The sequence below is a fragment of the Myxine glutinosa genome, chromosome 5 (assembly GCF_964187855.1).
Source record: "Myxine glutinosa chromosome 5, kmMyxGlut1.1, whole genome shotgun sequence".
NCBI classification, from domain to species: domain Eukaryota; kingdom Metazoa; phylum Chordata; class Myxini; order Myxiniformes; family Myxinidae; genus Myxine; species Myxine glutinosa.
This window is the reverse complement of record NC_136265.1, coordinates 97,900,354-97,928,262: the sequence shown is the minus strand read 5'-3', so window position 1 is coordinate 97,928,262 and position 27,909 is coordinate 97,900,354. Positions and strand designations below refer to the sequence as shown.

At 49.7% G+C, this 27,909-nt stretch overlaps 1 protein-coding gene and 1 long non-coding RNA gene across 2 annotated transcripts in view; both read right to left on the bottom strand.

Moving 5' to 3' along the window:
* LOC137410976 (uncharacterized) overlaps positions 1-27,909 on the bottom strand; it is a 405,982-nt gene that overhangs the window by 294,026 nt on the left and 84,047 nt on the right. The window lies entirely within an intron of this gene.
* Positions 8,724-15,981, bottom strand: LOC137427328 (uncharacterized). The gene is made up of 4 exons (XR_010984480.2): positions 15,815-15,981; positions 14,526-14,618; positions 14,301-14,360; positions 8,724-10,763 (listed from the first exon to the last, which is right to left on the bottom strand). It is a non-coding gene; the product is annotated as an uncharacterized LOC137427328 (long non-coding RNA).

The window sequence follows — 27,909 nt, the reverse complement described above, 5'->3', positions numbered from 1 at the left end:
TGGACTACGCGGTGGGCGCGGTGTACGAGCAATGGGTGCATGGAGCTTGGCAACTGCTGGCATTCTTCAGCCGGCAGCTTCGCCCGCCCGAACGCCGTTACAGCACCTTCGACCGCGAGTTGCTTGGGCTTCACCTGGCGGTCAGGCACTTCCGCCATCTGCTCGAGGGCCGTGCGTTCACGGCCTTCGTCGACCACAAGCCGCTGGTTTTCGCGATGGGCAAGGTCGCCGAGCCGTGGTCGGTCCGGCAACAGCGTCACCTCGCGGCCGTGTCCGAGTACACGACGGACATCCGGCAAGTCGCGGGAAAGGACAACCCGGTGGCCGATTGCCTTTCCCAGGCCGTCGCCCACGCAGTCCACCTTGGCATCGACTATGCCCGGATGGCAGCGGACCAGGCCGCCGACCCCGGGGTCCAGGCCCTGCGGACCGCCGTCATGGGCCTCCGCATCACCGAGGTGCCCTTCGACGGCGCGGGCACGGCCCTCGTTTGCGACGTCTCCCTCGGGCGGCCTCGCCCCATCGTGCCCGCAGGCTGGCAGCGCCATGTTTTTGACGCCATCCACGGCCTGTCCCACCCGGGCACGAGGGCCTCCCAGCGGTTGGTCGCCGACAAGTTTGTCTGGCATGGCCTCCGGAAGGCCGTCTGCGGCTAGACCAGGACGTGCCTCGCGTGCCAGCGCGCAAAGGTGCACCGACACACCCAGGCCCCCTTGGCCCCGTTTACGGTGCCGGAACGTCGGTTCGACGACGTTCACGTGGACCTTGTGGGACCTCTGCCCCCCTCGCAGGGTTTCACCCATGTCCTCACCATGGTGGACCGCACCACCCGGTGGCCGGAGGCCGTGCCTTTGGCGGCGACGACGGCAGCAGACATCGCGCAGGCGTTCATCGCCACCTGGGTCGCCCGGTTCGGCGCCCCCTCGGACATCTCGTCCGACCGCGGCCCCCAGTTCACCTCGGAGCTCTGGGCCACGGTCGCGCGGGGGCTCGGGGTCCAGCTGCACCGAACCACGGCCTACCACCCCCAGGCCAACGGCCTGTGGGAGCGATTCCACCGCTTGTTGAAGGCCGCGCTCCGGGCCACCCTCCGCGACGGCGGCTGGGTCGACAGGCTCCCCTGGGTCCTGCTGGGCCTCCGGACGGCGCCCAAGGAGGACCTGCGCGCATCCGCGGCGGAGGTGGTCTTTGGACAACCGCTGCGGGTGCCGGGCAAGTTCCTCCCCGACCCCACGGCACCTTGGTCCGCAGCGTAGGAGCGTTCTGCGCTGCAGGAGACCGCCCGGAGGTTCGCCCCGGTGCCGACGGCGCACCACGGGCACCGTCCTACACACGTCGCCCCAGAGCTTCGCACCGCGGAGTACGTCTTCGTCCGGCACGACGCCCACCGGACACCACTGCGGCCCCCATACGACGGGCCTTTCCGCGTGCTGAAGACCGGGGTGAAACATTTCACCCTGGACATCGGCGGCACTCCTGACCGGGTCTCCATAGACCGCCTCAAGCCGGCCCACCTCGACGTGGACCACCACCGCCGGTGGCTCGGCCCCCACGTCGGGGCCGCCCCCCTGCGGGCGGACCCCCGGCACCGCCCAGCACCTCGGGCATGCCGCCCCCCGGTCCGGCACCCATCCCGGGTACAGCCGGGGGCATCCCACCTGGCATCCCTGCACCCCGGACGCCGCTGGTCGCCAGAGGGCGCTTCGGCCGGGTCATCTGTTTGCCCCGCAAACTGGCCCTCCAGGTGTGCGGGAATTCTGGGGGGGGCACGTGTGGCGGACACGAAAGCCCAATGGCGTGGTGACATCATTCCGCACACCAAGTGGTCGGCGGCCACGCCCTAGGGGTAGGCGTGGCCTCAGGATATACACCGGGCGTGCAGCCCGGAGCGCGCCAGTGTTACAGTGACCTCTTTGGAATAAATAAATAAATTAAAAAAAAAAAAACTGGCCTAAACTAACCGGACTAAAAAACTAACCGGAGCGCGCCAGTGTTACAGTGACCTCTTTGGAATAAAGAACTATAAACTTACCGCGTTGTCCGCTTCCTCCTTGGTAGCAAGTCACGGGTGTAGCACCGCGTGCTAAAGCTGCATCATTTGGCAATAATAATAACGAACGGGAACGTTTTGTTTCGCTGTGCGGGAACCATAGAATTGTATTAATTATAGACTTGAGGGCGGACTCGCTAATCCACATACAGAACTCACTGAATTGAAAATATATTTTCAATTCAGTGACAGAACCCGGCCGCCATGTTTTTGGTGGGGGGTGGGGGGGTGGCAACAAGTAGAGTCCCTGTATTGTCTCGATATCGTCTCCATACAGGGGGGGTGGCAACAAGTAGAGTCCCTGTATTGTCTCGATGTCGTCTCCATACAGGGACTCCAGCAACAAGTTCACGGATGCGCACACCAACGCTGTGGTGTCGAAGAACGAGTGGCCGTTTGAAGTTGATTTTTATTATTTGTTTCTTTTTTCTTTAATCTAAACGAACAATATAGTCATTGCCACTATTTATCATACATTAAAGCAACAATCTTGATTGAAGTTGGCAACCACAAGAACGAACGATCGATATTTACCCAAAAAAAACTTCTATTTTCTTGATTATTAATGGAGTGTAAAACAGTTCATTAGAAAACACCCATGATAAAACTAAGCCAAACTCGGACATGTGGACATTCACTCTGCTCACTGCAATGGGAAGGGGGCACAGTCACACTTATGTGCTGATGTGGCGGGCACAAAGGGCAATAATTCCGCACACCAGTGGGGGGCGCGAGCGTCCAGGCGGGGAGCAAGAGCACTTGCCCCGCCTTTCGACCGATCGGCCACGCCCGGGTACTAGGCGTGGCCTCGGCACATATATGCGGGCTCTAAGCTCGAGCCCGCCCAGTGCTGAAGTGCGAGCTCTTAAATAAAGACTCTGATTGTACCATCGCGTTGTGGCCTACCTCTCTGGTAATCGAGACGTGTGTGCTCAGCACCACACTGGTGACCCCGATTGGGTACAGCCATTGCTGACCCCCGAAAGTGCTATGGCTACCAACGCCGTCACAATCAAACTCCCGGAGTTTTGGGAGGCGCAAGCCGACATTTGGTTTTTGCAAGCCGAAACCCAATTTCAACTCCGGGGCATCACAGCGGACGAGACCCGGTACTTCCACGTGGTCGCCGCCCTCGGGCCCGGCACTGCCGCCCACGTCGTATCCATCCTTCGGCGCCCGCCGGGCGACCACAAGTACGAGGCCCTCAAACGTCTCCTCCTCACCACGTTTGGCCTCACGGAGGCCGAACGCGCCGACCGCCTCCTCGACCTTCCCGACCTCGGCGACACACGACCATCCGTGCGGATGGGTTGTATGCTGTCGCTGCTGGGTGACCAGCCCCCGGATTTCTTATTCCGGGCGCTGTTCCTACGCCAGCTACCGCTACAGGTATGCCTCGCGCTGGCCGGATCCAAAATAAAGGAGCCCCGCGCCCTGGCCGTAGAGACCGAAAAGTTTTTCGCGGCCTGCGACACGCGGTCGGTTTACAGTGCTGTCGTGGTGGATCCCGGCGCTGCGGCTACGGCGCCCCCTGCTCCTCTCGTGGCCGCTTCTGCGCCCCGCCCACCACCGCCGCCGCCGGCACGGCCGACGCGGCCGCCACCGCCGCAAACCTGGTGCTATTACCACGCCAGGTTCGGCCGCAAGGCTAAAATGTGTCGCCCGCCGTGTTCTTTTGACGGGTCGGGAAACGACTGGGCCGGCGCTCACTTGCGGCCATGAGCGTCGGCCATTCCGGCAGCCTCCTGTTCATCACGGACACCTTGTCCGGGCGCCGTTTCCTTTGCGACACAGGAGCGCAGGTAAGCGTCCTCCCTGCCTCCGCGTCCGACAAGCAAACCGCGGGCCGGGGCCCCGCTTTGCTTGCCGCCAATGGTACCCCCATCCGCACATTCGGGAAGCATTGCCTCTCCCTGCGGTTCGGAGGGCAGCGCTTTCAATGGTCGTTCGTCACCGCCAGCATGCCCATGGCACTGCTCAGTGCGGACTTCCTATGTGCGCATGGTCTGTTGGTCGACGTAAAGCGTAAACGGATCGTCCAGGCTGAAACCTTCAGCTCGCTCGCTTGTTCGCTGAGCGGCTCGTTGAGCAGCTCACTGAGCTGCTCACAGAGCGGCTTGCCAAGCGGCTTGCTGAAAGGTTCCGTCCCGGCGAGTTTGGTTTGCACGCTTCCGGCAGCGGACGAGTTTACCCGCCTCCTCGCCAATTCCCGGCCCTCACGCGGCCCACCTTCTCAGCGGTGGCTGTTAAGCACCGGGTGGAGCACCATATCCCCACGGTCGGGCCGCCGGTCTATGCCCGGGCACGCCGACTCGAGCCCACGAAGCTCGCCGTGGCGAAAGCGGAGTTTGCCATGCTGGAGCGGCTGGGGATCGTTCGGCGCTCCAACAGTGCTTGGGCTTCTCCTTTGCACATTGTGCCGAAGCCCGGCGGAGGATGGCGGCCGTGCGGGGACTACCGCCGGCTCAATGATGCCACCACCCCCGACCGCTACCTGGTCCCGCATATCCAGGACTTTTCCGCCCGGTTGGCAAACACGACCGTGTTTTCCAAGGTGGACCTCAACTGGGGCTACCATCAGGTCCCCGTACAACCGGACAATGTCCCGAACACGGCCGTCATCACCCCTTTCGGCCTCTTCGTGTTGCTGAGGATGCCCTTCGGGTTGAAGAATGCGGCCCAGGCATTCCAACGGCTTATGGACAGCGTCTTGCGCGACTTACCTTTCCTTTTTGTCTACCTGGACGACAGCCTAGTCGCGAGCGCGTCCCGGGAGGAGCACCTGCTCCACCTCCGCACGCTTTTCGAATGCCTGGGCCAGCATGGCCTAATCATCAACCCCGCCAAGTGCCATTTCGGCGTCGCCACCATCGACTTCTTGGGGGCACCGCATCACCAGGCACGGGGCCGTCCCTTTACCGGCCAAGGTGGAGGCGGTCAGGGATTTCCCGCGGCCCCGCACGATCAAGGGGCTCCAGGAGTTCCTGGGCATGGTAAATTTTTACCACCGCTTTGTGCCCCACGTCGCCCAGCTCCTCCGCCCCTTGCACGAGGCCCTACGGGGCAAGCCGGGCAAAGGTGATATCGCGTGGTCGGAGCCGATGGCCGCAGCGTTTGCGGGCGAAAAGCTGGCCCTGGCCGACGCCACCATGCTGGAGCACCCGGCGCCCGATGCACCGATCACCCTCACCACCGACGCGTCGGACTACGCGGTGGGCGCGGTGCACGAGCAGTGGGTGCATGGTGCTTGGCAACCGCTGGCGTCTTTTCGCCGGCAGCTTCGCCCGCACGAACGCCGCTATAGCACCTTTGACCGCGAGCTGCTCGGGCTCCACCTGGTGGTCCGACAATTCCGCCATCTACTGGAGGGCCGCCCGTTCACGGCTTTCGTCGACCACAAGCCCCCTGTGTTCGCGATGGCCAAGGTCGCCGAGCCATGGTCGGCACGGCAGCAGCGTCACCTCTCTGCCGTGTCCGAGTACACGACGGACATCCGTCACGTGGCGGGTAAAGACAACCCGGTGGCGGATTGCCTTTCCCGGTCCGTCGTGCACGCGGTCCACCTCGGGGTCGACTATGCCCGGATGGCGGAGGACCAGACCGCCGACCCCGGTGCCCAGGCCTTGCGGACCGCCGTCACAGGCCTCCGCGTCACCGAGGTGCCGTTCGACGCCGCGGGCGCGGCCCTCCTATGCGACGTCTCCCTCGGCCGGCCTCGCTCCCATCGTGTCCGCTGGCTGGCGGCGCCCAGTTTTCGATGCCACCCATGGCATGTCCCACCCGGGCACGAAGGCGTCCCAGAAGCTCATCGCGGCGAGGTTCGTCTGGCATGGCCGCCGGAAGGACGTCCGTGACTGGGCCAGGACGTGCCTCGCGTGCCAGCGCGCAAAGGTCCACCGCCACACCCAGGCCCCGTTGGCCCCGTTTGCGGTGCCCGAGCGCCGGTTCGACCACGTCGACTCGGTGGGACCTCTGCCCCCCTCACGGGGGTTCACCCACCTCCTCACCATGGTGGACCGCACCACACGGTGGCCGGAGGCCATCCCATTGGCGGCGACGTCTGCGGCTGATGTGGCGCAGGCCTTCATCGCCACTTGGGTTGCCCGGTTCGGTGCCCCCTCGGACATCTCGTCCGACCACGGCCCCCAGTTCACCTCGGAGCTCTGGGCCGCGGCGGCGCAAGGGCTCGGGGTGAAACTACACCGCACCACGGCCTACCACCCCCAGGCTAATGGCCTGTGCGAGCGCTTTCATCGCTCGATGAAGGCCGCGCTCCGGGCCAGCCTCCGCGATGGCCGCTGGGTCGACAGACTCCCCTGGGTCCTGCTGGGCCTCCGGACGGCGCCCAAGGACGACCTGCGTGCGTCCTCGGCGGAGCTGGTTTTCGGGCAACCACTGCGGGTCCCGGGTGAATTTATCCCTGACTCCACAGCTCCTTGGTCCGCAGCGCAACAGCGCTCCGCCCTTCAGGAGACCGCCCGGAGGTTCGCCCCGGTGCCGACGGCAGACCACGGTTGCTCGCCTTCCCACGTCGCCCCGGAGCTTCGCACGGCGAAGTATGTCTTCGTCCGGCACGACGCCCACCGGGCACTGCTACGGCCCCCGTACGACGGGCCCTTCCACGTGCTGGAGACCGGGGACAAGTTTTTCACCATCGACGTCGGCGGTGCCCCGGATCGCGTCTCCGTGGACCGCCTCAAACCGGCCCACCTTGATCCGGACCACCCCCCGCAAGCAGCTCGGCCTCCGCGTCGAGGCCACCCCCCGGCGGTCTGACCCCCGGCACTCCCCAGCCCCGCCGTCCCGCTACCCCCCAGCACTGCACCCATCGCCAGGGGGCGTTTCGGCCAGGTCATCCGGATTCCCCGCAAACTCACCCTTCAGGTGCGTGGGAATTCTGGGGGGGCGCATGTGGCGGGCACAAGGGGCAATAATTCCACGCACCAGTGGGGGGCGCGAGCGTCCAGGCGGGGAGCAAGAGCACTTGCCCCACCTTTCGACCGATCGGCCACGGCCGGGACTAGGCGTGGCCTCGGCACATATATGCGGGCTCTAAGCTCGAGCCCGCCCAGTGCTGAAGTGCGAGCTCTTAAATAAAGACTGATTGTACCATCGCGTTGTGGCCTACCTCTCTGGTAATCGAGACGTGTGTGCTCAGCACCACACTGATAGTATAAAACTGCAACTTAAAAAACTGAGGCACAGTGACAAGAAAGATCACTTTCATATGAAATTGAATTCATTGTAACTTCATTTATAATTTAAACCTTAATTTAAAAAAATTAAATAATAGTAAATACAAAATCAACCACACACCCACCCACCCAGCCAACCAACCAGCCAACCAACCAGCCAACCAACCAAACAAATAAACAAACAAATAAGACGTCATGCGCAGCACGACACTTGCAAAATTGGTGGATTTAAAACTTATTAAAGGTGCCAAAAATAAACAAATAATAATAATAAAACACTCGTGTCACGCCAACTTGCGGTCAATGATGCACACAAAGTGAACCTCTCAACTACTTGGGAGCACACGCGTGTGCCTGATATCCCTCTGGCACAGTGCCAAGAGGGGGTAACCGAGCTTGCGTGGGAGACCTTGGTTCCCCATTGAAAGTAAACAAGGGGTTAACTTTGAGTACATCTTTTTGACAGCAAGCTGGCATGCTGATAGTGACATGGAAAGAATTGGATGGAACTCGTCTTAGTTCTTACCTTGTAGGTAATCTTTATCCACAACATGTTCACTACACACACGGTGATTTTCTGTTGGATGAAAGTTGTCTCTGCTGACGTTGGTGAGCCATTTGGACAACAACTGGGGGTTTTCAAGAGGGAACCTGATGATAAAATGTGATATAAAATAGCATAAATGAAAAAGTCAAGTTGGGAAAGTTGGGTTGGACTTCTTCGATCCTTATTTGTTTAAAATGTCAGCTTAACATGTTCAAACTCACGACTTTGTGCATGTTCGGATGACATTTTTTTCCAGACATCAATCTCTCAACGGTCTTACACTGCCATTAGGGAGGCGTGAACAGATGAAATGTTTCATCATTTCTGTTCGAAGCAGGTGAAGTTGGATCCAAACCATCTCGGACCCAACTAATGCCAACTTGGACCCAAATTTGAATTTTTTTACAAATTGTAAAATGTTGAAATGAAAGAGTGCAACAACTTTTGCATTGCTTTATCGTGAAGAATAGACATACAAATTTTATTATTAGGGGCTTATTTTTTATTTATTTATTTATTTATTGGGGGGTAGGGGGGAGAGGTCATTTCGGTCCTCACTAAATTTAAACAATTGAAAAGGCCTTCCAAAATTAAAACAAAAATGTAGACAAAATGCAAAAATTTATATTCTGGAGAATTTTTCCGTCAGATTTGTTTAGCTATAAAATTACGAAAATTGAAGTGAGAAAAAATTAAGAGTGAATTGTAAACCCTGACCAAAAAAAACTTAATTTTACTATTGAGGCCTACATGTATTTACTTTTATTGTTCCATTCTCACTGAATTTTTTTTTTTTTCAGAATTAGTACTTTTGTCCCACTTGGATTTCGAAAAAAAAAAAAGAGACTTTAAAAGAATGATACTTCATGATAGTGTCAGGGAACTTTTTACTGAACCCTGAAGGTTAACAATAATTGAGCCGAAACTCAGATCGAAAGAGCTTGGTACGTCAACTCGAACCAAGGTTTATTCCGAATTAAGAGGGAAACTTGTTACACAAAATCGGACAAAGATATAACGCGTTTCTTGGTTGAAGAAATCTTCTCCCCTCTGGTCTTGCTTCTTCTGGTGTCCAGTCCCGTCCTCCCTCGGAGCATGGTGCTTAAGTAGCAAGGAGCTCCCTTGATGTGGTGCATTGGAATCCAGAGATCAACACCGAACACAGAACTTTGGCGCCAGAACGCATCTGTTCTTCATTATCCGTCACTCAAGGCATACCATAGGTCACTTATCCCCGCTTATGTCAACCTTCTCTGTCCTACACAATTCCACTCCCTGACTAATGCATGCACCCTCGGCTTTAAGTAAACACTCGAGCCTGGTGTTCTCCATTTATGGGTCAAGGAAACTTTTTACAGATGTTGCCTTATCACCTCGGCTCCAAGGCTTTACCAGACTGCACAGTAAAGCCAGACTGCATAGCCCTGGTGTTGGGCTAGCGGCTAAGGTGCCGGCTGAGGATCCTAGGATCCTGGGTTCGAATCTCGGTCGATCGCCGAATTAATGCCAGGGGGGTTGACTCAGCCTGTCATCCTTCCGAGGTCGGCTAATTGAGTACCAGTTCACTGGTAATTCCCTGTTTGTCGTTGAAGGCGGCAAAAAGGGTTGGCGTCAGGAAGGGCATCCGGCCGTAAAACATTGCTTCAAAAAAGGGGACCAAAAAACAACAACAACCACAGTCCCCGAAAAGGCCAACCCCCGCTTTGCGGGGGGAAATGGCCTCTAAACGGTGGTTTTTTTTTTTTACAGTAAAGCACATTTTACACAAGATGACATTGAGATGCAATTTAACTGTTTTTTTAGCAATATTAACAACTGTCAATATATATGAATATTTATTATCCCACAGTCCCTGATTTTTTTATTTTTGTTTATATTAACCATTAATCTAAACATCAACCTCTTAAATATTCAAACCACCAATTTGGTAATCCAATTTTTTCATAAGGCATACACCGTCATCCCGGAAGAATCTGATCACAAAACATTTCTTTGTTCATTTGACTCCTTCCATATTGATAATGCAATTCAATTCATTTGCATAAAGCATACAACACTTCACCTTTCCCAAAACACAATAAATTCAATTTACCATTTAAAAATAATAAAGCATCTGCAACATTTGGGAATACATTTTGCTTCAAACAAATATTGACTTTGTGTTTGAAAAGAAGAGAAGAGGCTGATCACTTGTTTGACATTCAAGTATGAAACATTTTCTTCTGGTGTCTTCATAGCACCTACACTATTTTGCGTAGGATTTTCCACTGTTGTGATAGCTGGGCGAAATCACAAACTGACCCTGTTCTGCATGAAGCATCCTTGCCACTCTTGCTGTGAGCCATAGTAGATTTGAAGAAGGCCTTTGTCCCATTGTAGTCGACTTGCCTCCTCACTCTTCATGAGCATGGAGCAAGTGTTGATGTGATGTTGGTTGACCAGCAAGATGTGGAACAGAGATGCCAGATGCATCCACAACGATGTTAGGACCATGGTGTTCAAGTTATCCATGGTTCATACCAGGAGCCTCCAGCAGAATCGTGCACAGCTGTTGTGGAAGAAAAGCACAGCCGTCCACTTACAGCTCCACGCTGCCTCTCCGGATGTTGGTGGAGTAATGACACACGTCTCCGCATCCAGTAGAAATCGCAGGAAAGATGTCGCCATCCCGCAATTGCTGACTTGATGAATGTTTGAGGCATTTGAACAAAAATAAGTGATCGCCTTTCTTCCATATGTTGCAGTGTGATCCACGCAAATGGTCACAAAAATTTCTTCTTGGTGAAAGTAAGGATCCGTTTCCAATTTAACAAAGGAGAATATCTTCATCATTCTTTGAGAAGGAGGGTGTATGCCAAGATTAACTTCATTTTCAGCCACAAATTTTCTTTCTCGAACTTCTTCCCAATTCCGTTAGCACTCCCTTTGAGATGTGATCTGGTCTTATCCTTTTACTCAGCCACATCTGAATCTGCTTTCCACACACACTGAATCAGATAGGGTACTTATTAACATGAAATCACCATAATCATGTATTTCTTAAAACAGTTCACATTCAACAATTTGTTGTTTTCCTGAAAACATTCAAAAAGTTATATTCATTTATATGCTTCACACGAATAATATCCAAATCAGGTATGTATTTTAACTACTAAACTAAGAATAGCATTTAAAATTGCTTTCAAATCAATATAATTTGAAAATTAAACTCATGCAGTTATTTTAACACTACTCAAAGAAAATAAATGCATTAATAATGAATGTATATGATTAATAATAATAATAATTAATAATTCATTTATTTTGTATAGCGCTTTTCCAGAAGCCCAAAGGCGCTTTGACAGAGTGGCAAACATAATGCATAACAATACATGAAAACAACAATTTCAAAAAAGACAAGAATCAATAGGGAAATATTTAAAGCAAAAGGAGGGAGAAGGAGAATTAAAATCACAAACAGGAATATCTAATTCCCAACAAATCTTGCAAACAAGCAAACTATGCATAATGTATCATTATCATAGTCCTCCTCACTTTTTATTTATTTTTTATTTATTTTTATTTAACAATGTAACTTGTGGTGATATGAGTTAACTGATCTTGTAAAACTGACACAATTCATAACATTTTCGTTATGCCATTATCTTAACTCTACTGTACTCATTTGCAACATTACTTGATTCAATCTTCTAATCTCGGTATCATTCATATCATCATAAAATCTTTCTATTTTGGGTCCATATTTGTTTCTATTCTTATCAACCTCCTATGATTTATCAATTTGTTCCAATACACTGCAACCAAAGGTTTTAACCAAATCTCTGCCAAACTATTTCCAATTTGAACTCAAAATACTCGTGAAACAACAATTCGAAGAATTAACTTCAAAGGGTCAACAAATTCATTTCATAAACAGATCTAATTTTTCCCATCCAATAGTTTTCCTTGCCAAATGTCATATTATAATACTTTACTAAACCTTCGAAAAATGTTTCCCATCTCAATAAATTCCCTTTTTTACTTTACAAATACTCATCTGTAAATTCCGTATTTAATTACAATTTCTCCCAATTTGTTTGGACTAAATGGCCGCAAAAGTGGCTGCCAACACGCAGTACCTTTTTTTAATCTACCAAGCAAGTATTCCTCCACATAAGACCTCTACCAAACTTTTAAAAATCTGGGATTTCTAATTATATGGATGCACACCCTCAGGGCATTTCAGGCTGCTGTTAACAATCCACTATGATAAATTAATTCCTTTACCCACAATCAAATAATTAATACAAATTGAGGATATTATCCCGATCACATTCATTTATAGATTCATTTTGTTGGATCTATTTGTCAACCGCTGTAATAAAGAACAATAGCTCTTATAAGTCTTTGTAATATCTCACTTAATTTACCCAGCATCTAAGAATTGTATACTATCCATTCTCCTTCTGTTAACCAGTGACGTTGTTTAAAACCCCAAAACTTAATTTGATGAATCCCATGTGTACAACCACCACTTATTGAAAACCCCTACTTTTTATGTTGTAGAAAATATCCAAGTAGGTTTTTTACGCCTCCTTAACTATTTCTAATCTTTTTCTATGCAACTAGTGAGTACTACTGACACCAGTATGCCAATATAGGTGTGCCAGATTAACAAATATGTTGCAGGTACACGTAACATCGCGTTCTGAGGTTAAATGACATAACAGCGCGTTCATGTCTGCCCCTTGGTTTAAGATTCACAATGCATTCCGTTTTAAAAACTCACAATAGTTCAATTCAGCAAGATTTTCTTTACTATTTTTCCCATATAATCTATGCCGAATACACATCCATACATACAGCACAATTTGTGCTGATAAAATTCAAGTTTATATATATATATATATCAAAAATCCGTGAGCAGAGTACTCTGGGAAGTCAGTGTAAGACCTCTCCCAAATTTGGCTAATTTTGTACTCCCACATTTTGTATAAAGCTCGTATCCATAAATAGCTTTTATTCTCATATAAATTCTATCAAAAACGGAATCCCAAGATTACTCACAATTATTCTTTACTATTAATGAATGGCTGCTCATAACTCAGCACATCAAATCTTTATATTCCATCTCCCTTGACAAAAGAGATAATTTTCAAAATCAAATTATATCTCTATTTTATTTTACGGATTCTCTGAATATTCGATCCCATCCACATGAAACGATCTATTTCCAGACAAGCACATTGTCGGTTTCAACAATCTTGTAAGATTGACACACACAAAAAAAAAAACACAAACATTGACAAAAAAAAATACACACACACATGCATTATGTATATTTGTTTGCGTTGGAACCATTATTTGCAGATCAAGATGGGGGTCAATTTTATTTCAATTTCATAAAATTTGTCCTTTAATTTTAGAAACGCTAATACAATGTTAAGACACAAATAGACAAAAGGTTTATTCTTAGAAAACCCCTATAATGTCACATTGAAATTACCCTTTCGGTTCCCACAATAATTTATCCAAATTTGACAACACACCCATTTACATGTCAGTCGACCACTGACCTATCAATCATGCGAAACAATAGTCCAAAATTCCCACCTGATGATCATGTGACTCTTGTCACTTGGTTTCCAAAAAATTTGCAAAACAATTGTTCCAAACTTTGTAAATTCAAAAATTGTTTTGCCCAAAATGCTCCCTAAACCCACATTTATATTTGGCAAATATGAGATTTCCAGAATTAACTCTAATCCTGGATCTTTTAATTCTATGTTCCAAAAAATATCCAATTTCGGCATTTGATCAATTAATTATTAATTTGCTAACAAGCAAAAAAATAAAAAATAAAAATCATTCTTGCTCCGAAAACCTTTCAGACACAAGAAGCATCGACAGTTATTCATGTTGGTCTAGTGATCTAATCTGTTGAGGCCAGTCGTCATTTGGGATCTGCAGCAATGAAGGCCGAATCGTTATCTGAGGTACCGGTAAGCACTGGTACCCTTGAACTTGGTTTGCCCTATGAACTAGTGTCCCATATTTCCACACTTAAAACATCGGTTTCTGTAAGTATATTTCTGATTTCCCCTTGGATCATAAGAAAATTCTCTGTACTGTTCTTTTTGGGGAGACAAATGGGAATCAGATGGGACAACTGTCACTTTTATTCCTATATTCGAGGGCAGTTGTGCATTTATCTCCTCCAATGTATCCTGTATCCTTTTTATTTTAAGTTCTAGCTCCGTTATCCGTTCTTGCTGTTCCCATTTCCTGGATTCAACATCCCAATGATGGAATGCAAGCCAGTCTTCCATTAGATTCTGTCTCTTCCTGGCTTTCAATTCTTGTCCTAATCTCCAATCTCCAATCGAATCGACTAATCTCTCCAATCGACTTCGCTCAAATGTACCATCTCTTGGAAACTCCTTAGCATGTCCCTTTGTCCACAAATACCAATTCTCAACCTCCCTAATAGTCTCTACCCCATAATGGTCATACATATATGTACAAGTACCTTTTTGTGGAATATCTGGTTGTCCTTGTGTATTCTTACAGGCTCCATTCCCCATTCTGCCTGTGTGTGAATAACACTCAGTATTCACTCAATGTACCAGGTAAATGACTAGGATCTGCACTTTGGAATACACCTGTATACACCTGTACTATATGTACTGTAAATAAAATCTACTGGGGTTTGTTCCACCTGTTCAATCGGTGATTTCCAGAGTGTCTCTCTCACCTGTGGCTTTTCCACAACCCAATCTCACAGATCGGTATTGCAGATGAGCCAAATGGGTCAGTATCAAATGGGTGAATCAGCAGATATCCCGTTCTGTTGAAGGGGGAATCACACAATGGTAACCGCATATATATCTATATATAGACTCACCACCTTGCTCAATTTCCAAGGTTGTCTTCACATTGATAATATCTCACAAATATATCAAAGCTTCTTTCTTGAGACTGCACTTACATCAATCAATCAATTTATCAATATTCATCAAAAAATCAAATTAATCATTTTAGATGATTCCATACATAAGCCCTTTCCCCAATGGTGTCAGAATAGCTTTATCTGTTGACTGAGATCTATGATCATTGGTCATCACCTCTGACCCATACCTCATGTCAATTGACGAATCACTGTGCTGTCCTCGGGTCATATCTGACATATTTTCCAATTTTACCTGGTCACCACAAAATTCGACTTTTGCAACCACTAAAGGCAACCCATCCTTCATTCGTGACACAATCAGCCAAAATTGTTCAGACAGATATGGAAAAGTTCGTTGGGGGGGGAAAAAAACGTCTCAATTTGAATGGTACCCAAACCTCTTGATCTCATTCCTGTCAATCATAACAATATCATGATTTTAAAATCATTATCATAATGATTATCATTATTATCATAATCGTAGTCATACAATATTCATCCATTTGAAAAGAACAAACATTTCCTGTATCATCACATCCACGTGGTATTTATTTTTAAAATGAGAACTGGACATAGCAAGAAGCTACAATAAGGGTTTAAGAGGGGGTGGGAGGGAGGGAAGGGGGGAGGAAGGAAGAGGGGAAGGGGAAGAGAGACAGGTAAAAGACAGGTCAGAGAGGTAGGAAGGAAGGGCGAGGGACGAGAGGAGGGAAGAGGGGAGGAAAAAGGGTGGGGGGAGGAGTAGGAGGAGGGATAGGATGAAACGGGGGAGGAGAAAGCTAGGGGGGAAGAGGATGGGACAATGGAGGAGGAGGGGTAGGGCAAGGGAGGAGCGAGGCTGGGGGGAGGGAGGGGGAGAGAGAGACACAGAAAGACACAGAAAGGTGGGAGGGAAATGGGGTGATATGCTTAACTCGTGCTTTTGGGATTAACGATCCTACACAGTCCCAAAAACACAGCTCAAGCAATGGGGCGGGGGAGGGTGGGCGGGAGACAGTCAGTGCGTGCTGTCTCACGTTTCTCATACAATCATTGATATGATGTGACTTCTTTTAAAAAAAACTAGAATGGCACTCAGTAGAGAGCATGCCTACCTCTGCCTGGTAGGCCATATCACTCAATACAGTTAAGATGAGATGATGATGATGATGAGGGATGAGGAGGAGGTGTGAGAAGGGTAAGGTAAGGGTAAGTTAAGGTTGGGGTGGGGGTAGGGGTAAGGTGGGAGTGCGCGGAGATCAGGATGTGGTGAGGGTATAGATGCGGTGATGGGGAGGAGGGAGGACGGGGGGGGGGGGGGAGGGGAAGGGGTGAGAGAGTGAGACACACAGAAAGAAAAAAGGGATAGAGGGAGGGAGAGGGGGAGTGAGAGAGTGAGACAGGGACAAAAAGACAGGGTGTACATTTGAGAAAAGAAAAAAAAACATTTCCAATCCCGTTCGTAATTTGTTGACAGGAAAAAAAATGAAATCATTTGCCATTTATTGTGAATTTAAATACACAGTGCTCGCGCACGCCTCGACCAATGAAACGACGGCACATGCCACGCATTGCCGTGCGCACCGTGCACCAGCAAGGCACGCACGCACTGAGTGCGTGCATGAAGGGTCCCGTCCGCTCCCGCTCGCCCGTGTACGTGCGTGCGTACGTGTATAATTTCGTGGCACAAAAATGCGATCTCCATTTCCGGATTTTTACTTACTTATACACCGCCCTTTCTATGTCGTGATAGTTTATGCTTAAAATGTCCACATTTTATGTCCTTCAAATGTCCTTAAGACCATTCGAAGTCGCTCCAACTAGAAATTTGGGCAGGATGATCTCATAAATCGATCGATATTTCCAAAAAAAATTATAATAAGACACAATCTTGAGATTTGAACCTACTAAAAAAAATTCTTGTGCATCCACATTCTGACTGTACCATCTCAAAGCTGGGAAACTAAAAAAAACAATGTGATATGATATCTATCTAAAAAAAAATCTATATATAATTTGGTGTCACACGTTTCGTGTACATGCGCGGTGTGCAAGTTGCATTTGCCATTGAATTAACACCCAATGGGTTGACTCAGCCTGTCATCCTTTCAAAGTGAGTAAATTAACTCTGACCTCAGTCCCATGCGAGCAGAACCTTGTCATCTGCAAAACTGCCCTCTATCGAATGATCTTCACCCCAGTCCCCGCGCGGGGGAGCGGGGGTGCGAGCGAGGGGGTGCGGTGGGGGGGGGGGGGGAGCGAGTCTCACATGACTGTCCAGAAAATGAGTTGACGGTGCACTTCATCACTCATTCTCTGTCAGATCACCGACACTCAAATTGGCACACTCAAATTGCAATAGTTCTGTGCACATCTGACCAATTACGCACGCGAACGTGCATAAAATGCAGACGTGCATCAAAACCGCCCGCGGGGCTATCAATCCAAGCACATCCCGACCAATTAGTATACATATTGTTGCGAATATGGAATTTGGCCTCCATATCCGCTTGTAAATATTCCCCTATTTCCCCAATACTCCCCAACTATCCCCAATCCCCCATTCCCTAGTCCCATTGTCTGTAAACAACACTCTGTAGAACCGACCTTCCCCTTTTTCCCCCATTAAATGTCGTGCCCAGGTCCACCGCATCTCACGTAGACAACTTTCGGACATCTTGCTAGTTATTCTTAGTCTATGTCAGTTAAGGACTCCTTTCCATTAATTCTGACTCTTCGTTGCACCAGAATGTGATTATATGGCACCAGTAGTGAGTTTAGGACCTTCCCATACCTCCTTCCATCTTCTTCCCCAAACAACAACAACAACAACAACTACAGCTACAACAACAACTACAACCACGGCGCGCGGGGGGAGTGTGCGTCCTCCCACCAGCTCGGTTAGCCGCCATGACCATGCGCTCCACGGGGTTACCACGAAGGGGCTCCCTGTCAGCCCCTCGTCAAGGGCGGAGCCGGTAACCCCCCCGCATGCACCCAATGAGAAGCAACGAGCCGATTCCATCTGGGGCGGAGCTAACGAGCCGAGGGCGTGTCACTCCCCGCCGGATATACGCAGCGACTTACCGGATGTGACGAGAGATGCGCCCCCAGCTTGAGACGACAAGACGCCACCTCGAGCGCTGTGACCTCCCTGCATCTCTGGACCGGACCGAGTCGATCCTGTCCCTGAGCACAAGGTGCACCTTGTGCTGGCCATCGAATACCCGCTTTCCTTGCCATCAATCCCCGTGTGAGTCAGTTTTGTCCTGTTTATCTGTGGTCTGTCGGGTTAATATAAGATTGTGTCTAAGTGCCTATCTTCCTTTGCTGTCCCTCCTGTAGTTGTAATCTAACCTTCCGCCTTAATATAATCTCCTCCGGGGGTCTTGAGAACCGTATCCCTGGTGTCGTGTCATTTTAATCCCAGCCGTGTGTCTTTTCCTTCATTGACCTAGCGTAGCGCGATTAGTCAACGTTCGGGTATAATCGGGTAACTTGTGCAGACGTGGTCATACCAAACCGCTCGGTAAATAACATCTAAGCCGCGTCTGTAACAATTGGTGTCGAGGAGTGGAATTCGGACCCGGGACTAAATTTATTAGGCCCAAATTTGTAGTCGAATCGATTCGGAGCGCGTTTCCCACGCGAAATTATAACGGCGAAATTTGATTTTGTTATACGGAAATAAAAACCCGAATTTTGAAAGTCGCGCTATGGCAGACCAAGACAGCTGGGGTCCGGTAGGGGAGAGTGAGGCAGGGTCGGTCCAGGACCAAATTGAGGGACGCGAGGAGAGCGAAGCAGTGAGGGCGGCAGGGTCGCAAAATAGCGTTGTCACGCACGAGGTGGCCACGGCGTCCACGCCCGCGACCGTGGCAGCGCCCCTGGTGGATCCGAACCTTTTTATGTTGCAAATGAGGGCCCTTATGGAACAAATGGGTGAGCGATTGGAGGGCCAAATGGGGGTAATGGGGAACCGGATGGATGCTCAGAGTGAGCAAATGAGGGCTGATAGTGAGCGATTGGAGGGCCAAATGGGGGTAATGGGAAACCAAATGGGGGTAATGAGGGACGAAGCGAGGGGTACCGGTGAGGGATTAGACAAGAAATTTGGGAAGTTAGACAATAATTTTGAGGAGTTAGACAAGAAATTTGGGAAGTTAGACAATAATTTTGAGGGGTTAGACAACGGGATAAAAGAGGTGAGAAATGGGTTAATAGGGTTAGAAAACAGTATGGAAGGCAAATTGAGGGACATGAGGGACCAAGCGGAAAGGGAAGTTAACCAAATGGGGCAGCAGATAGAGGGGGTCAGAATGGGGGTAGAAGCCAAACTGGATGCTCACAGGGAGGAAATGGAGCAGATGAGGGTGGCATCTGGGCAGGAGATGCAAGTGATGGGAGAGGAGATCAGAAGAGGAGTGAGTGAGGAGGTCGGAGGAGTGCGCGAGGAGGTGAGGCACTGTAAGGAGCACATGGAGAAGGAGGTGAGAAAGGGGACTGTAAAGTTACAAGGGGGCATAGAGGTCCTGACGCAGGAGGTGGAACAGCTGACGGAGGGACAAAAAGGACTAACGGAGCAGGTTCAATGGAACACTGCGGTATTTGGAGGTTTAAAAGCGACACAAAATGACCTAAAAAATGACTTGGTAGCGACGAAGAGGGAATGTCAGATGGTACGTGAGGGACTGACAACGAGGTTGGACGAGGTGATAGAGGTAATGGAGACGAAGGACCGGCAGGTGAGGACGCACATGGAAACGGTCAAGGTAGCCTTAGAGGACGAGCTTGAGGAGACGTACCGGGGAATAAAAGAGGTGAAGCAGAAATTAGAAGAAGTGGAAGAAGGGGTGAGCGAAATTAAGAAGCGACGGAGAGAGGATAAGAAAGAGATAAAGGAGGAAGTAAAAGGATTGGTCCAAAGTCTGTGTTCGGATCGTGATGATGTGCTCATTAACCGGATGAGGGATTCGCAGGTGATGGAGGAGAAGCGAAGAGGAAGAGGACCTGGTGTAAGTGGTGACCAATATGGTCGTGCGTATGATGCGCCAGGGGATTTAAGAAGCTTGGGGGTCGAGATGGACCCGGGTGTTCGTGAGAGGCCACTGGTGAAGTGTGCGACAGGTCTGGTGTGCGAAAAAGGAGGTGTGCGAGGAAGTCCGACTCTGGGGTGTGTGAGGAAAAAGTGCGTGCCAAGGAGTGAGGGTGCTGGCGAGAGTGAGTCGGTCGTAGCGTGTGTGTGAGGGAGCACATGGAAGCGCGGTGTGGTAAGTGTTACAGAGGGTGTAACGGGAGAGTGTGCGTGAGAAAGGTGTGTAACGGACAGGTGCATGAGGAAAGAGTGCGCTGTCAAGAGTAAGGGTGAGTGCGCTGTCAAGAATGGAGGTGAGAGGAGTGAGAGTGACAAGGAGCGTGAGTGGGAATGCACGCTGGAGTTGGTGGTGAGGCACGTGGTTGGGTGTGCGAATGAGGGCACACCTGTGATTGTCACAGAGGAGGTGACCGAGGAGGGGGCGCGAAGAGGTGTGTTGGTGAGGTGTGCTACCGACGAATGTGTGCCAAAGTGTTCGGTGGCCAGGTGTGTGACCAAGGCTGTGAGTGGAATGAGGGTACCTGGGTGTGTAAGGAAAGGTACGAGGAGCATGGGCATGGCTGGATGTGTGAGCAAGGATCGGGCTGCGGGGTGTAAGCGTCCAGGTGAAGCATCGACGTTAGACGGGGTAGAGTTTAGGACGACTTATAGCCGAATCGGGCCCTCGGTGCGTGCTGGGCCTCGCTTTGAACGGCCGCGTCCGTGCTCCACTAGGCGGAGCGGGCAGCCCGATAGAAAGGGTCGTCATGGCGACCACTTTTTGTTGAGGCAGTCCGGCAGGTCGAGATCGGGACATTGGATGGCTCCACGCCGAGATGGTGCGTGGGATCTCGGCCCGGGTAAGCCCCCGTCCCTGCACCGAGTGCTGGACGCATCCAGCCGCTGGCACAGAACAACCCGCATTCATGGCTTGGCTTTACGAAGCCGGGCTTTGGACAGGAATTGGCGCACCGAGAGGTATTAGTGAGTAGACTGGGTGATGAGGTTAGTGTTTTGGCCCCAAAATTAGAGAAAAACAAAATTTGATGATTGGCAAGGGATTGGCAGTAGTGATTGGCAGATGATGGGCAGTGATTGGCAAATTTTTAATTTGTCGAAATTTGATGTGCAAAATTGGAAGTGAGCGATGGGCCCGGTGGGTAAGGGTGGCATCCTTGCCACCCTTCCCATATAGTGGGGGCAAAGGAGCTATAGATTATGGGGTGTATGGCAGTGAAAACTAGCCCGGGTGGGTTAGGTAATATTGTAGGGATCTAGCGAAGATGACATTAGGTGACGTTAAGTTTAGTTAGTGACTGATACCTGTAGTGGGGACGCAGGTAGATTAGTATGGATGATAATGACGAGGGAGCGCAATAGTTTAAAGGGACGACTGGGAAGCGCAAGTTTCAGAAGGGAGTAGTTAGCTGAGATGATGCCGTGTGTGTGAGAATGGAACAGGTGTGATTGCACAGGTGTGCAACTGGACAGGTGTGTGGAGCAGTGTGTGAGTAATGAGTGTTGTGGATCAGCGCGAATGCGCTTGGGGAGAGAAGGGTGCAGGTGGCACCAGGTGTGAGAGCACAGGTGTGCAAGTACAGGTGTGTGGAGAGAGTTGGAGTAAGTGGTACGGAGTGGTGTGCATGGTGCGAAGGTGTGGATGGGGGAAGAGTGGACCCTTTTCACGAGTACCCGGGGCGGGTAGTGTAAGTGTTAGGTAGAGGGTACAGGTAAATTGTGGTTGGATATTGGCATCTGTGGTGCAGGTGACAGAATGGTATTGTGAATGGGTGCATTAGTGTTGTGGAAATGGCTGGGCGTGTAGCCTGTTAGTGTGTGTAGTTGGTTGGGCACTCCACCACTGTGAGGATGTCGGCCAGGTGAGGCCGCAGGTGGGCTCTGGGAGCCGGTAGTTGTGAGTGGGTGCCTGAGGATCCCGGGTGTGGATCGGGCAGCCCAGTGCCAGAGAGGGCACCGAGTGGGGAGAGCGCCAGAGGGCCTTCCCCAGGTAGTTAGGTTAGGGTAAGGAGCAGGTAAGCTCGGAGGCAACTGCAGTGGTGGAGGTGTGCAGGTGGGTAGACCCGCTGGGAGAGGTACACGTCGCGGCCCAGAAATTGTGCGAGGGCACCGGGAGATGAATCGGGGGAGTGAGACCCCAAATTGAAAAGCACCACAGTTTGGCCAATGGGAATTGGTTTTTAGAACCCATAGTGTAAGAGGGCCAATGGTTTGGCCGGAGAAAGACCCCGGGTAGTGTAAAGTTGTTAAAGTCATTTAGGAAATAGTTAGGATTGATGAACCTGTCGCACCATACGCAGCCACTTACCTGTGGTGATGATGATGACTCCACACCTGTGTTTTCTTGTTTTGGTGCAGGCAATGAGAATTGCTGTGAGGATTTGTGAGACGCATCACGACGTGGATGAGACATTGGGGTGATTCCATCTCTCCCTCCCTAGGAGGGACTGATGATGAATTGGTAATGGCAAATTTTGATGTTCAATTGGAGATGGCAAATTTTGATGAGAGTTGAAAATGGCAAATTTGATTGGTTAGGAGGGAGAGAAGACGAATTTGGTTTATGGGAGGAACGGGGAAGACAGTAGGGATGTTTGTTGATTTGTAAAGTAGATGTTTATGGGTAGTGTTGTGTTTTGTGGATACAGTAAGGGGTAAGGGAGGGGCCATGTAGGTTACCTGGTGGGGGGGGGGGGCGTACGGTAGGAACGTACCTGTCTCACCTGGTTCCCATGTGCCCCCAGTGTGCATTACCTTACATTGCGTGCACTTTTGCGCCCTTACCACCTTACTCACTTGTCTGCTTCTTTTGTCTCCCACCTCCGAGGATCTGGCTTTGGGGGCAGAGAGGGAGGAGAGAGAGGTGCTGGCTACGCAGTTGTGGGCCTGCACTTTCGCTGCTTGCTGCCTGGATCGATACACCATATGGACCGCAATGTTTGTGGCCACCCACCATGGACCGCAGTTCTTATGCGGCCAAGCACCACCCGTGGATGGACCTATGGGTCAACGTGGCACCTATGCCATACAAGGTGAACCACTTATAGTTGGCCCCCTGACGGCCACAATAGAGAAATGGACGCGGTTGGCGCCTTTCTTTATTTTTGAAAGAAGTAAGAAGGCCAAGTGCACCACACGAAGGCAAGACCAGCGGCAGAACATCGGCCGGCTGCGACACCACACAATGATTCATAAACACTTTATTGGTGCACCGGATGGTGCTCACTGTGTGATGGGGTGGTGCTTGATGCTTGGAAGGGGTGCTCTGCACATTATTAAAGGCCGTAGGCCACAGAGCACTCGTGGGTTGGTGTATCGATGCTGGCATGCGTGCTCTCTCTATGCATAACATCTGCATGTGTTCCTCCAAAAACAGGTCCTGGATCGTAGTGTAAATATCAGCGTAGTCTTGTGTAAATAATGCTCCCTACCGGCTGTATGTTTAGTTTGCGAATTCTTTCCGGATTCGGTTATCCTGTGGGTGTGTTTCTGAGAGGAGAAGGGTGCAACGTCGCAGGGGGACATATTTACTCATTTGTGAATATCTGTAAAACTGTCGCACTCAGGGTAGAGTTAATAGTAGAGGGAACTACATTGCGTGCCACACTAAAGTAGGTAAAAATTTATCGGGTCGGGACGCCCCGAGGGTAGAGAAGGGTGCAATGTTGCGAATATGGAATTTGGCCTCCATATCCGCTTGTAAATATTCCCCTATTTCCCCAATACTCCCCAACTATCCCCAATCCCCCATTCCCTAGTCCCATTGTCTGTAAACAACACTCTGTAGAACCGACCTTCCCCTTTTTCCCCCATTAAATGTCGTGCCCAGGTCCACCGCATCTCACGTAGACAACTTTCGGACATCTTGCTAGTTATTCTTAGTCTATGTCAGTTAAGGACTCCTTTCCATTAATTCTGACTCTTCGTTGCACCAGAATGTGATTATATGGCACCAGTAGTGAGTTTAGGACCTTCCCATACCTCCTTCCATCTTCTTCCCCAAACAACAACAACAACAACAACTACAGCTACAACAACAACTACAACCACGGCGCGCGGGGGGAGTGTGCGTCCTCCCACCAGCTCGGTTAGCCGCCATGACCATGCGCTCCACGGGGTTACCACGAAGGGGCTCCCTGTCAGCCCCTCGTCAAGGGCGGAGCCGGTAACCCCCCCGCATGCACCCAATGAGAAGCAACGAGCCGATTCCATCTGGGGCGGAGCTAACAAGCCGAGGGCGTGTCACTCCCCGCCGGATATACGCAGCGACTTACCGGATGTGACGAGAGATGCGCCCCCAGCTTGAGACGACAAGACGCCACCTCGAGCGCTGTGACCTCCCTGCATCTCTGGACCGGACCGAGTCGATCCTGTCCCTGAGCACAAGGTGCACCTTGTGCTGGCCATCGAATACCCGCTTTCCTTGCCATCAATCCCCGTGTGAGTCAGTTTTGTCCTGTTTATCTGTGGTCTGTCGGGTTAATATAAGATTGTGTCTAAGTGCCTATCTTCCTTTGCTGTCCCTCCTGTAGTTGTAATCTAACCTTCCGCCTTAATATAATCTCCTCCGGGGGTCTTGAGAACCGTATCCCTGGTGTCGTGTCATTTTAATCCCAGCCGTGTGTCTTTTCCTTCATTGACCTAGCGTAGCGCGATTAGTCAACGTTCGGGTATAATCGGGTAACTTGTGCAGACGTGGTCATACCAAACCGCTCGGTAAATAACATCTAAGCCGCGTCTGTAACAATATTTACAAAAAGTCGTAACAATATCGAATAATCGTTAAAAAAATTTAAAAAGTGAAAAAAAATCGGTTTTTATTGCTCCTGCCACAGCATTCGTCATTCTGTCCGCTCCTCCGCTGTGACCGAACCGAAATAAAGTGAGCTCAACCATAGGAATACCATAAGAGCCTCAACCATAGGAGCTCAATGTAATCACGACTCAGCCATAAAAACGAGCAGATTTCGCAGGACGTAACCTCAGCATCGTTAAACGTAACAAAAAATCGCAATCTATATGTATAAAATGTATGTACACCTCAGGTCGACCTTTATTTACATGATTATTCATGAAAGCACAGCACCCTCTCTAAAGACAAAAGGCGTTTAGTGGTTCTTTGTGACAATTCCACGGCACCCTCTCTGAAAAATGCGTATACATCTGTAGTACACTAATACAGGGCTTTGTGCATCTATACATGCTTTGTGGATTTCGCCCACCGACCACATTTAATCGAGTTAATAAATATTTAACAATATTTGAGCATGTCCTTTATATCGTTCTGGAAAGGCTCACCTTGGACCTGGAATGGTCTTCTCGTCGAACGTCACAGTTGATATCGCTGTAGGGACACCAAACTGCCAGGGAACCTTTTACTGAACCCTGAAGGTTAACAATAATTGAGCCGAAACTCAGATCCAAAGAGCGTGGTACGTCAACTCGATCCAAGGTTTATTCCGAATTAAGAGAGAGACTTGTTACACAAAATCGGACTAAGATATAACGCGTTTCTTGGTTGAAGAAATCTTCTCCCCTCTGGTCTTGCTTCTTCTGGTGTCCAGTCCCGTCCTCCCTCGGAGCATGGTGCTTAAGTAGCAAGGAGCTCCCTTGATGTGGTGTCATTGAAATCCAGAGATCAACACCGGACACAGAACTTTGGCGCCAGAACGCATGTTCTTCATTATCCGTCACTCAAGGCATACCAAAGGTCACTTATCCCCGCTTATGTCAACCTTCTCTGTCCTACACAATTCCACTCCCGGACTAATGCATCCACCCTCGGCTTTAAGTAAACACGCGAGCCTGGAGTTCTCCATTTATGGGTCAAGGAAACTTTTTACAGATGTTGCCTTATCACCTCGGCTCGAAGGCTTTACCAGACTGCACAGTAAAGCACATTTTACACAAGATCACATTGAGATGCAATTTAACTGTTTTTTTAGCAATATTAACAACTGTCAATATATATGAATATTTATTATCCCACAATAGGAATTAAGATAAGTCACACTGAAAAAAAACTCTTGGGTCCAAGTTGGTACTTGGGTCTGAGTTGGTCTGGACTCGAGATGGTCTGGGTCAGTCTGGGTCTGAGATGGTCTGGGTCTGAGATGGTCTGGGTCTGAGATGGTCTGGGTCTGAGATGGTCTGGGTCCGAGATGATCTGGGAGAGTCTGGGTCCGAGATGGTCTGGGTCCAAAATGGTCTGGGTCCGAGATGGTCTGGGTCCGATATGGGTCCAACATTTTTGGGTCCACCCAGATGGGTCTGGGTCCATCATTTTTATTAGTTCATTTTTAGTTCATTTTTCGTCCATAGTTCATTTTTAGTGTAAGGCCTAGTGTAATGCTTGGCCACAAGGGCATGAATAGAAAGGTCTTTGTTCCAAAGATTGAAAGAGTTGCAAAGAGACATCAACTCCGCCTGTCATGCCTGTGCCTGTCTGGCCCGACATGCAGGGCTGTGAGTCTCTCTTTTACCATGGGTCTTATTGTCGTGGCGACAACAATAAGACCCATGACATAAAAGAGAGCCAGACAGCCCTGCTTCTTGTTGTATGCCTGTCGGCCACTCTCAATGAATCTGACCAAATTCCGACCAAAATTTCTACTTTTAAAAAGAAAAACACAGAGTACTGACCTGTGAAAAGTAACATCCCTCTTCTGGGTGCGACGATTTGTGGACCCGTAGCAGGCACAATTTTTCGGCATCTTGCCTCTAGAAAATATTCGCGACACAACAAGGTCATGTACATGGACGTGTACATTGTCAACAAATGTTTCCCCCCAAAAACATGGCTGCCGGTCTTCCTTGTCGGCACGGGGTCACGTGGAATGTTCGCCCTCGAGTCTGTAATATAACTCCATGGTGGGAACCAGATCCACGAAGACCTCTTCTTCTACATTCTATTGCACGTTACTTCTCTTGAATCTTCTCGATCGTTATCTCACCCCAACGTGTATTACCAAATCGTTACTCCCAGTTTTAAAGTTTTATTCAAAGAAATATTGAACACTGAATTAAACGAGGAGGAAAAAAGGAGGTCCGACATGCCAAGCTCGAACTAGAAGATGCATCTTCCTCAATCAAGGGAGCCGCAAAGCATCCCTCTTAACATGGGGACATAAAATTCGTTTCTCGGCTTCTCCTGGACGAAATCGGCTACAAATTTCAGAAGTAAATCCTTTGTACGTCGAGGTAATATGTTCCAAATTTCAGCAACGTCCATTTCCGCTTTCTTGAGTTTTATTAGGAAAACCCTCGAAATCACGTCAGTGTCCGTCCGTCCCCCCAAAATGTGTTGGATCTCATATCTCAAAGGCTTTTCATTGAAACCAGCTGAAACTCGGAATATACATCGGCCAATACATTCAATTAAAGGCTTTCAAAACAAATTCAAAATCTGCGCTTATTTAGGGGATCTCCAGGGGGGGTGGGGGGGGGTTTGACCCCCCAAAATAGGTAATTGCTCTCTCCACAAGCTTCATATCTGATGCCTCACGAAGGTGTAATGACCGCATCAAAATCTGCAATCATCGTGGGGTTCTACGGGGTTTTTTTGACCCCCTCCCCTCTAAAGAGGCATTTGATCGCTTCTCCGATACGACACACACAATTTTAATGACACTTGGCTGCAAGTTTCATATCTGATGCATAATTTTTTAAAATATCATATCCACAGTTTCATATCACAAAATTACGTTCTGCCAGCTGAAGTGTTCTCGACGCAAACGTGATTGGTCGTTGACTGCCGTCCTCCATGATGTGAGGAAGTGCAGGCCCAACTCCATATGAAGAAGTATCCACTGATAGAACCAGGAGGTTATCACTACTGCAGTGAATCAAAACATCAACGAATGTGAGCAAGCGTTTTGCCTCCCGGAAATCCTTACTCTGCTCCACAACATGCTGTTGAAACCAAAGCATTCAGAATCATTGGAATCTCCCGCGATGAAGCTCACTCCAAGGGCCTCTCACTCACTCACCGCAGGCAGGTTGGTGGTCTTTCCGTCTTCTACCGACTCCTCTCTGGCCTTGCGCCTCCAGCTCTCTCTGGGCTCTGTCCAGCAAATATTCCTACAGGTCGCACAAGATCTGCCTGCAACCCTCTTATGG